The sequence below is a fragment of the Nicotiana tabacum genome, chromosome 11 (assembly GCF_000715075.1).
Source record: "Nicotiana tabacum cultivar K326 chromosome 11, ASM71507v2, whole genome shotgun sequence".
Lineage (NCBI taxonomy): Eukaryota > Viridiplantae > Streptophyta > Magnoliopsida > Solanales > Solanaceae > Nicotiana > Nicotiana tabacum.
Genome location: NC_134090.1, coordinates 68,134,438 through 68,145,146, shown reverse-complemented (window position 1 = coordinate 68,145,146; position 10,709 = coordinate 68,134,438).

Below are 10,709 nucleotides of genomic sequence, written 5' to 3'. Positions count from 1 at the left end.
GATTAATGACAATGACATGCCTAATAACGTACAGTTGAATGATAATCCACTTGTAAACGACTTTTGTATCTACCTAAAAATCAAGAAGTAACCCTACTACCGACGCCTGAAGCAAATCTTGAAGTCCAAGTTCCAATGGATAGCCCCCTTAACGCTGCTTTATTTGATAGAATTTTAATTAATGTAAATGGTTTGGATGGCAATGATGAACTAATTCTACCGGTAGCCCATCTTGAAGCACAAGTGGGACCAAACCATTTAAACTTTTTGCCGCCAACTGAAAATCAAGAACCAACCCCACCACTGCATAAACCACATATAAAAGTGCAAGTTCCAATAGTGGGACCCCTCAATGCTGCTTTATTTGATGGTATAATTATCAATGTGGATAATTTGGGTGGCAATGAAGAATCATTTCTACCAGTTGCTAATCTTGAAGAACATGTGGGACAAAATCATTTGGCTCACAATGATGAACTACCACAAGGGGGAAAGTGCGGCGTATGCAGGTTTGGGAAAAAATAGATTTGTGCACTTAATTGTGAAGTTCTACTGTTTGTTCCCAATGATCAATATGAAGCCTTTGGCAGAAGAGGTAAGACATTTGGGAGACAAAATCTGGTTGGGTGGCTTAATGGTTATCAGAATAATCAACAAAAGAGACAATGTCTGGAAAATCGAATATATGAGGCTAATATCATAACATTAGATACACTAGGAGGTTATGCTGGCATGATTAGGCAAAGAAATGAAACCATACAACATTCCATTACAAAAATTCAAGAAAAAGGGCATCGGTATCAGCTATCCGTTAGCCACCCTCACCTTCATATTTCTATTTAAGGGTCTATCCGAATATATAATTGTTTGACCATATTTGGATCCACGATACTATATATTGACCCGCTAACAATTAACACTATCATCTGTGATTTCTTGACCCATCCTACAACCTTAATTATTTTTGCGGTCTGGCTAAGGCCCAGTAAAGCACATAAGGAGACTTCTACTCGTTCCACTTCCTCCGCTACTCAACAACTTGTTCTTCTTCCTCCATCCCATCGTCTGTCACGGCTCAACTTTTCCTCCGTTTGGGTATCGTGATGACACCTAGTCTTAGGGACTAGGTAAGATAACATTTTCGGAATAACAACAATAATAGAAGAGCATCTAACAATTTGAAAGGGGAAATCTCCACAAAATTTATAATTCACAAAATCGGCGATACAAGTCATAAGCTCTACAGAGTTTGCTATAACTTCTAAAATATAATTGTCTCGAAATAAGTGTGAATAGTATAAATACAAAACAAGAAGGTGACTCCGAAGCCTGCGAATGCAGCAGCATGTTTACCTTGAGTCTCCACAACAATGGTCCGCACATCTACTAACGATTCAATACTTGGATCTGTACAAATAAAATATATAAAAGTGTAGTATGATCACACCACAGTGGTGCCTAGTAAGTATCAAGACTAACCTCGGTGGAGTAGTGACGAGGAACAGTCAAGACACGTACTGGTCTAATAAAATGAACAAGTATAAGTATAGGAACAATAAAACATGATATCTATATAAAGACTACCCGATATGACTAACAATACGATAACTTCAATAAGGAAGGAAACAACAAGTAACAACGGAACACCATAATAAGGACATAGAAGAGTGAATGGAAACACAACCCAAATTTGAAATCATAAATACAATAAAGACAAATAATAACTCAGCAACTACGACAGTTTTCACATTAGGTCTTAGCCAACAAACTCCAATAAATTAGTCAGAACCTTCAAGTATAAATCTTTCACCCATAAGTTTTTGAATAGAAATCTTTAGAATATAATCCTTCCCAATAAGGCATTTCGAAATATACTTCCTTCAAATAAATATTCTTCAAACATAGTTCTTTCAAGATAAATAATTTTCAAATATAAACTTTTCAAATAAATATCCTTCGAATATAAGTCACCCTGTGACACCAAATCTTATAATCATACAATACGGGTCTCAATATCTAAACCCTAACACTTGGCATCATGTACCCTCATCACACCTCATAACCACACTGACGACTCACGTGCCAAATAAAGCCATTCTCACATGGAAGGCAAGTAAACAAGGGTGTGTGTCTATACTCGGCAATATCAAGAAAACCTCTTATCCGATAAGGGTGCTTAGCCACGTGTATGTTTGTGCTAGTGTCCTAACATAGTTCATACCGGCTAGTAAGCATAAGAAAAATAATGGACAGCACGTAGAATGTTTACACAGGGATAGAATTAATGAAAGACAACAGCTCACAACACGGTGATAATAACAGGGGATCTCTCAAGATACCGTCCCGTAGTCCCAAACGTAATTGTGAACGAAATCTACAGGAATACCGTTCTGTTATCCCAAAGTAAATATGCAAAATAGGGGGATATATCGGGATACCGTCCCGTAGTCCCAAACATAAATGTGCATGGGAATCTACCGGAACACCGTTCTGTAGTCCAAAAGTAAATATGCAGAACAAGGGGATCTACCGGAGTACCGTTCTGTAGTCCAAAAGTAAATATGCAGGAAACCAACTAAGATAACAGTTATAGCACGACAAAAATCTCGTACATCACTACAACAAGTACAACAGCAAAAACGACAATAATACAAAGTACAGAGAGTAAATCAACTCAAGAACTTTAAATCACAAAGAAATGGAAGAACAAGTGTCACGCCCCAACCTTGGGGAGCACGACCGTTGCTCAACCGAGTGGACCCGGTCGAGCACGCCTGTTTGACACTTCCTACCCAACCCGCTTATAACCAAGAGAAGGCGTGTTTCTATTAGTTCAAATAGTAGAAGGATCAAATATTTGCAACATTACTAATTCATTCCATTTATGACGTCATTGTTAAGTTTTCGCGATACATGCACTTTACAATCTAGTGGAACAAGAGTCCAAAACATGTCATAATCCACCTGACCTATCTAGCACCCATACAAAACCCACATAAATGTTTACGGAGCCTCTAAAAATATAGAAGACAACTATGATAATGCCGGCAACAAGGTCACGACCCTCAAAGCGTGGTAATCATATACACAAAAGATGCACTACATGACCCGGGATGAAATGGGGCTCACCAAGTCTGCTGGGAAGATGATGATGATATACCACTAGTTGTTCTCAACACTGTCTGCTATGGAACCACCTACATCTATTTAAAGATGTAGCTCCCCCGGCAAAAGGGACGTTAGTACTGTCGAATAGTACTAGTATGTAAAGCTAAAATACCATCTTAATAACATGAACAATAAAACAAAGGGGAATAGTTATGATGTACCATAAGAGCTTCAAACGATACTAAAAACATCAAATAAGGATACTTAAGTTCTCAAGTCAATTTCCATTTTGTTAGATTGATAATCTTTAGTGCCATGTACCACAATCCATAATACCACCATTTTCTTATACGAAGTCCGATCTCGACCCGATCGGCTAGGTCATCTTATTTGAGACATAAACCATATCCACAATTTCATTCATCAATTCCAGCACAATTACCACCATGTATGCGGTATGACATCCGATCACAGCCCGATCGGCTAGGCCATCTCACTTGAGACATCATCCTTTCAATCGATCATCTCACTTCACATTTCTTTCCCATCTTTCAATACACTGGCACGAGTGGCCTCATTTATTAAGTCGTTCTTGGAGCTTGGCCATATTTTACAATTCAAGTTTCCCTTTTTCACACATTCAACAACACTATCATCAGCAACAATAAGGCATATCATGTAAGGCATTTGTACACATAAGGGGAAGACTTGGAAAATCATAAGCACATAGAGGCCTTTCATACAAATTGGCATAACAATCTTTATTTGATTTTTGACATGAAGCCTTCACCTTTCTCAATACATATTCCACATTTTTAAACACATCCTCAAATGACATAATGAAATAATAAAAATTTAGAGCAACTATTGAACATGAATCTTTCAACACAACACATTAAGGTAGTCAATTCTAGTATGATCAATTTAGGAACTTACACCAATTACACGGACACCAGGCGTTCGATTCTAAGAAGAAGGGGGTTTATCCATACATACCTGGATTCAGCCTTTTAGTGTAACTAAAACCCCCACTACTCTTATAGCTTCAATCTACATCAACATAATTCAATTGGACCAATGTTAGCAAAATTTTCTAGGTTTTTGGTCATGTTGGCATTTTATCAAACACCTAAAGTGCATAGCATTCTACTACCTCTAGTAATGGTGTTCCTTCATCCAACAATCCTTACTTCCCACCAACAAGATATATTACAACATCATCTGACTACTAAATATCTTCTTTAGCACCATTATAATCACAAATGAGCTCACATCCACAAAATTTCACTAATTAACTCATTACAAAATCTCTACAACACCCAATAATCTAGTTTAAGTGTTTATGACTTTCAATCACCGTCTCATAAGTGATAGTACTTATTTCTTGCTCATATATTCACTAACAATTCATGCATGTAGGTTTAAGAGTGGAAGATTACCTCTTGTAGACCAAATCTTGAAAGTCAACTTTTGGGGTGTTCTTGAGATTTTGAAGAAATCCTATGGAATCCAATCAAAACCTTATTTTAACTAGTGATTGATAAGTGAAATCATCATAAAAATACACTTAAAAACTCACCTTTAGTGTGTATTGGAAGCCTTGGCCGGATGGGTGATGGAGAGAAAAGCCCTTGCCTTGAAATTCTTTTATTTTTCTCTTTCCCCGCTCCGGTATTAATAGGCCTAGGTACAATATTTTTCAACTGGTGTTATCTCTGTGCTATAAGGCTTTAGCTTATTGCTTTACTAAAATTCTCAGCTTTCATCCTGTGTTATAGATGTGCTATGGGGAGATAGCTCACTATATTTTCTTTACTTTTTATTGCTTTGATATTAGAATCCAAGTGGTCCCTATCATTACAACCCCAAGATTAATAAAATAATTATCCCCAAGTATCTAAATAACTTTATCCACTTCAGTAATTTCTCATGTAATTCAGGTCTACATTAAATTGTATTCCTAAGCTCGAAATTGCTCGATTTAGCTATGAAAATTCACAAGTCTTTACATCCTCCCCCGCTTATGATCATTCGTCCTTGAATGAGGAGTAGAGTCCGCCCCCAAATACCTAACATAACACAACTCTTCTCTCGCACATCACAAGCTCCCAAATTTGACTAACTCCCAAATATTTCAGAAATTTTGGCAGAGTTTCCTTTGTAACTGGCCCTATCCACATGTCAAAGAATCCCAAAACCAACCCTGACAACATATACAAGAACCAACGACACAATCAATCATAAAAACAATTCCAACATCGTCCTCACGAGCAGTATATTACCAAAAAAGAATGCCTTAAGCATAATTGTACAAGTGAAATATAATTCATAGAAGGTAACTCTTAGCATCTTCATAGAACACAACTTTATAAATATATGGCTATTCAAGTAAATGAGGGTATTTCTTCTTCATTTCTTCCTCGGTCTCCCAGGTGGCCTTTTCAACCTGCTGGTTCCACTATAGCACTTTCACGGAGGCAATTTCTTTATTCCTCGGCTTACAGACTTGCTTATCAAAATTGGGAATTGGAATCTCTTCATAAGTCAGTTCCTCGTTAACCTCAACAAACTCAATTGGGATACTAAGTAACGGTTCTCCAACCACCTTCTTCAACATGGATACGTGAAACACCGAGAGGCACTAAAGACATCTCCGGAGGTAGTTCAAGCTTGTAAGCCACCCGACCAATCCTCTAAATTATTTTGTACGGTCTGACATACCTCGGACTAAATTTCCCTTTCTTTCCAAACCGCATTATACCCTTCATGGGAGAGACCTTCAAGAATACCCAATCATCTTCTTTGAACTCTAAATCCCTACGACAAACATCCGAATAGGACTTCTGACGACTCTGAGCAGTTTTCAACCGCTCATTAATGACCTTGACCTTCTCCATAGCCTGATGCACGAGGTTTGGTCCTATCAATTCAACTTTCCCAATCTCGAACCACCCATTGAGAGATCTACATCTCCTACCATATAACGCCTCGAATGGTGCCATCTGAATACTATCATGATTGTTATTGTTATAAGCAAATTCTATGAGTGGCAAATGATCATCCCAGTTACCCTTGAAGTCAAGAGCATAAGCACACAACATATCTTCAAGCGTCTAAATAGTCCGCTCTGCCTGCCCGTTAATCAGTGGATGAAAAGTTGTATTAAGATTCACCTGAGTACCCAAACCTTGCTGAAATTTCTTCCAAAGGTTAGCTGTGAACTGAGCTCCTCGATCTGAAATGATAGAAATTAGAGTACCATACAGCCTGACTATTTCCATGATATACAACTAGGCATATTGTTCCGTTGTGTTAGTAAATTTAACTAGCAAGAAGTGTGCCGACTTCGCAAGTCAATCCACAATCACCCAAATTGAGTCGAACTTGCGTGAAGTGTGCGTTAGCCCTACCACAAAGTCCATGTTAATCATTTCCCATTTCCACATTGGAATTTCTATGTTCTGAGCCAACCCACCGGGCTTTTGATGCTCATCCTTCACTTGCTAACAATTTGGATATCTTGCCACAAAGTCCGCCACATTCTTCTTCATGTCATTCCAATAATAGATTTCTTTGAGATCATGATACATATTCGTAGAACCTGCGTGCACGGAATACCTGGAAGTGTAGCTTCATCCATGATTCTTTCCCGAAGAGCATGTACATTTGGGACATATAGTCGCTACCATTGTCCATGCTGATAGAAAACCCATAGTCTTATGTTTATGAATACCCTCCTTCAATTGTACCAACAATGGATCATTGTATTATTTCTCCTTAACCTCTTCCACAAACGACGATTCAGCCCTATTCTGCACAATTACCCCTCCTTTATTAGAGTCCGCAAGACGAACTCCCAAACTAGCCAACCGATGACCCTCCTTGGCCAACTCCCTTTTATGCCTCCAAGTGAGCTAAACTATCCATAGGTTTCCAGCTAAGAGCATCCACCAAAACATTGGCTTTTCCCGTGTGATATAGAATATCGATGTCGTAATCTTTGAGTAACTCCAGCCATCTTCTCTGTCTAAAATTCAATTCCATCTATTTGAAAATGTATTTAAGGCTCTTATGGTCCGTGAATATATCTACATGGACCCCATATAAATAATGACGCCAAATTTTCAATGCAAATACCACCGCCACAAGTTCTAAGTCTTGTGCCGCATAGTTCTTTTTATGATTCTTGACTTGCCTAGAGGCATAAACTATCACCTTACCATGTTACATCATTGGTGTAACATCTTTATCACATTTATTTTACATAAGACCCTCCCACGAATTGAGTTCTACAATAATTTCCCTGATATGGTTACAATCTTCTGTGAATACTTGCAACTAACTCTTCCAAATTCTCAACAAAAGACATTACTGGATAGTTTTCTTATAGGACCTTCTGTTTCAAATGAATAACATATGGTAGCTTGCGTATGCACCCTGATAACATCAACCTGCACGACATTGCATCAAATGTAAGGTAACATTGTGCTCAGGCCTTTCTTAGCCAACCTCTTTCCCCCTTATGTGCTTTATAGAATTAAGAAACCGCTCTACTTCCCTTGTGAACATTCTCACGATCCCTCTTTACTGTTAAACACCTCCCAAAAACACATATCAATACCCTTTATATATATATATATATAATTCATGAAGAGTCACTGACCCAAATAGGGCATTCTCTGAAACTTGAGATCCTCCTAAATTCTTCAACAACGACTTTTGGTTTTTCTCTTAAGTGTAAGACTTAGTGCACCTGATTCCATCCTCGATGAGTAACTCACCTTATTCCCAGTATTTTAGCTACTAATAGAGTTTCCTCGTATTGCGGCTTAAGAGCTACCATGTTAAACATGTCTGGTCTGTAAGTGTTCATCATCTCTCAATCTGTTTCGAACCTTTTCCTTTACCCTTTGGGTAGATTGTGTCGTCTTTACCTTTTTGATTGCCCTTTGGCCCAGACAATATGCTGGTACCATCTTTTCTTTCTAACGGGAACATTTATTCTCATTCCATTTTGCTCATAGTGCATAGTCGATAGCCTTACTGTGCCACACACTTGTCTACCTCCCATGAACTCGTAGTATCATTGTGCCTGGTTTGTTGAGCTTATCATACCACCACTTCACCACTAGTAGTCTCACTTTCCATTATAATATGTAGACAAGAACTCCCTCTAGATCTTTTAGTTGGTATTCAGTGTCACCCAAGTCGGTTGCATTACTGTTAGTCCTTTATATCTTCTATTAATAGTTGTGCTCTAGGCGAGTCAACCATTCTGATACGAACTATTTTACAATAAACATGAGCATCCCAATTTATAGATTTCCTTCCCATTTCTTCTCGCCCCATTCTTCCTATTTAGTGAATAGCTCTGCACTCTTTCGTATGTTACATGGTCCTTTCTCTTAGTTGGGAATTCATCCTGCTCACCTCTTGACACTTGTTCGAATATCCATGAGAAAGTGTGTTCATCCGCGTATCACATAATACTTCCTTGCTTGTAATATTCTTAAGAGGCTCTCCATCAAGTCCAAATGCACTCTTGGGTTATTATATCATCACATTATTTCTTCCACTCGTTCTGCCTTTCTTAAAGCTTTGGAACTTTAGTTAAATCGCAAATCCATAATTAACCCTTCGAAAAATTCGCAACCTTTCATATTTGACCTATAGTACTTCTTTGGGTTCCATTGTACCTAACCCTCTAACAAGTATAAAATCCCTTTACAAATGTTACTGTTAGTTTCTAGGATTGTTGACCCTATTATTTACATTGCCATGTATGAAGAATTTACCTTCCTTAACCTTCCACCTTCTTGGAGTACTAGTGGTCTATCATTAGCATATCCTTTCAGAGAATCATGCCCATTATCACTTTTCTAGACTACACATGTGTTCAATAAAATATTCATACATCATAGCTACATGGTCTTACTCTTGTTTCATTGTATTTAAGTAACCTCACTATGACCCTTCCTTTCACACTTGGGGTGAATGTTTTGGATTTCGACACAAGTCTTGAATTTAGCAACTTGAGGGACATATGTCTCATGTCTCTAGCCCTCGTATATATGTTCGACTATTAGGGAGATTTAAGTCACCATGGTAATAGTCTCATAAGTGCTCTACTCTTATCCGGCCACACATGCTTGGGATTCTGATTCCTCATGTCAATATCCTTTAGGAGTGTATCACAACTTCGTACATTTCTAGATTCTTATAAAATTCATAGTACAAGGGTCTTCTCATTGTGGGTTCAATTGACTCTCCTTTCGTAACTTATTGTCTCATGTGAGAGACTTACACTCTTATCATTAATCTCCTGGTCATGCCCTCCATATATCACATACTTATATAACAAATTATCTTTTACACCTTAGGATCATATATATGCTTCCCACACTGCGCACATGTGCTATTTAAGCTTACGTTTCATTTATCAAGTCAATGTCTCTTTGAAGGTGGGTAATCACTTTTAACACTTTCCTCATATAAAGTATGCTTATGGTACTATGTACTTATCTTATATATCCATACCATTCGTTCAACATGATACATGTGCCATCTCCATAATATTCAGGCCTTTGCCCATTTGTCATGCTATGACAACATTACTTGGAATAGACAAAAGAGCGTTTAAACTTACCTTGAACCTTAAGGCATGAGTTAGAAGACAATCTTATAATCAAGCTTTATCACACGATCTGGAGTGTTTAAGAAGGGTAACATTCCTAAATGTCCATGTAGCCTCCAACTTATAGATGTGGTCGACAACACACTGATAAGAAGGACTCTACTAGACACGACTCCGAGATATCCTAGGACACTTTAAACCTTAGGCTTTGATACCAATTTTGTCACGCCTCAACCTTGGGGAGCGCGACCGATGCTCAACCGAATGGACCTGGTCGAGCAAGCCTGTTAGACACTTTCTACCCAACCTACTTATAACCAAAAGAAGGCGTGTTTCCATTAGTTCAAATAGTAGAATGATCAAATATTTGCAACAGTACTAATTCATTCCATTTTACTACGTCATTGTTATGTTTCCATGATACAAACACTTTACAATCTTGTGGAACAAGAGTCCAAAACATGTCATAATCCACCTGACCTTTCTAGCACCCATACACAACCCACATAAATATCTACGGACCCTCTAAGGATACAAAAGACAGCTATGACAATGCCGACAACAAGACCCTGGCTATACCTCAAAACGTGGTAAACATATAAATAAAAGATGCACTGCATGACCCCGCGATGAAATGGGGCTCACCAGGTCTGCTAGGAAGATGATGATGATGTACCACTAGCTGCGCTCAACACTATCTACTATGGAACCACCTACATCCATTTAAAGATGTAGCGCCCCCAGCAAAAGGGACGTTAGTATTGTCGAATAGTACTAGTATGTAAAGATAAAATACCATCTTAATAGCATGAATAATAAAACAAAGGGGAATAGTCAAGATGTCAATAAGAGCTTCAAACGATACTAAAAACATTAAATAAGGATACATAAGTTCTCAAGTCAATTTCCATTTTTTTAGAATAATAATCTTTAGTGTCATGTACCACAATCCATAATACCACTGTAT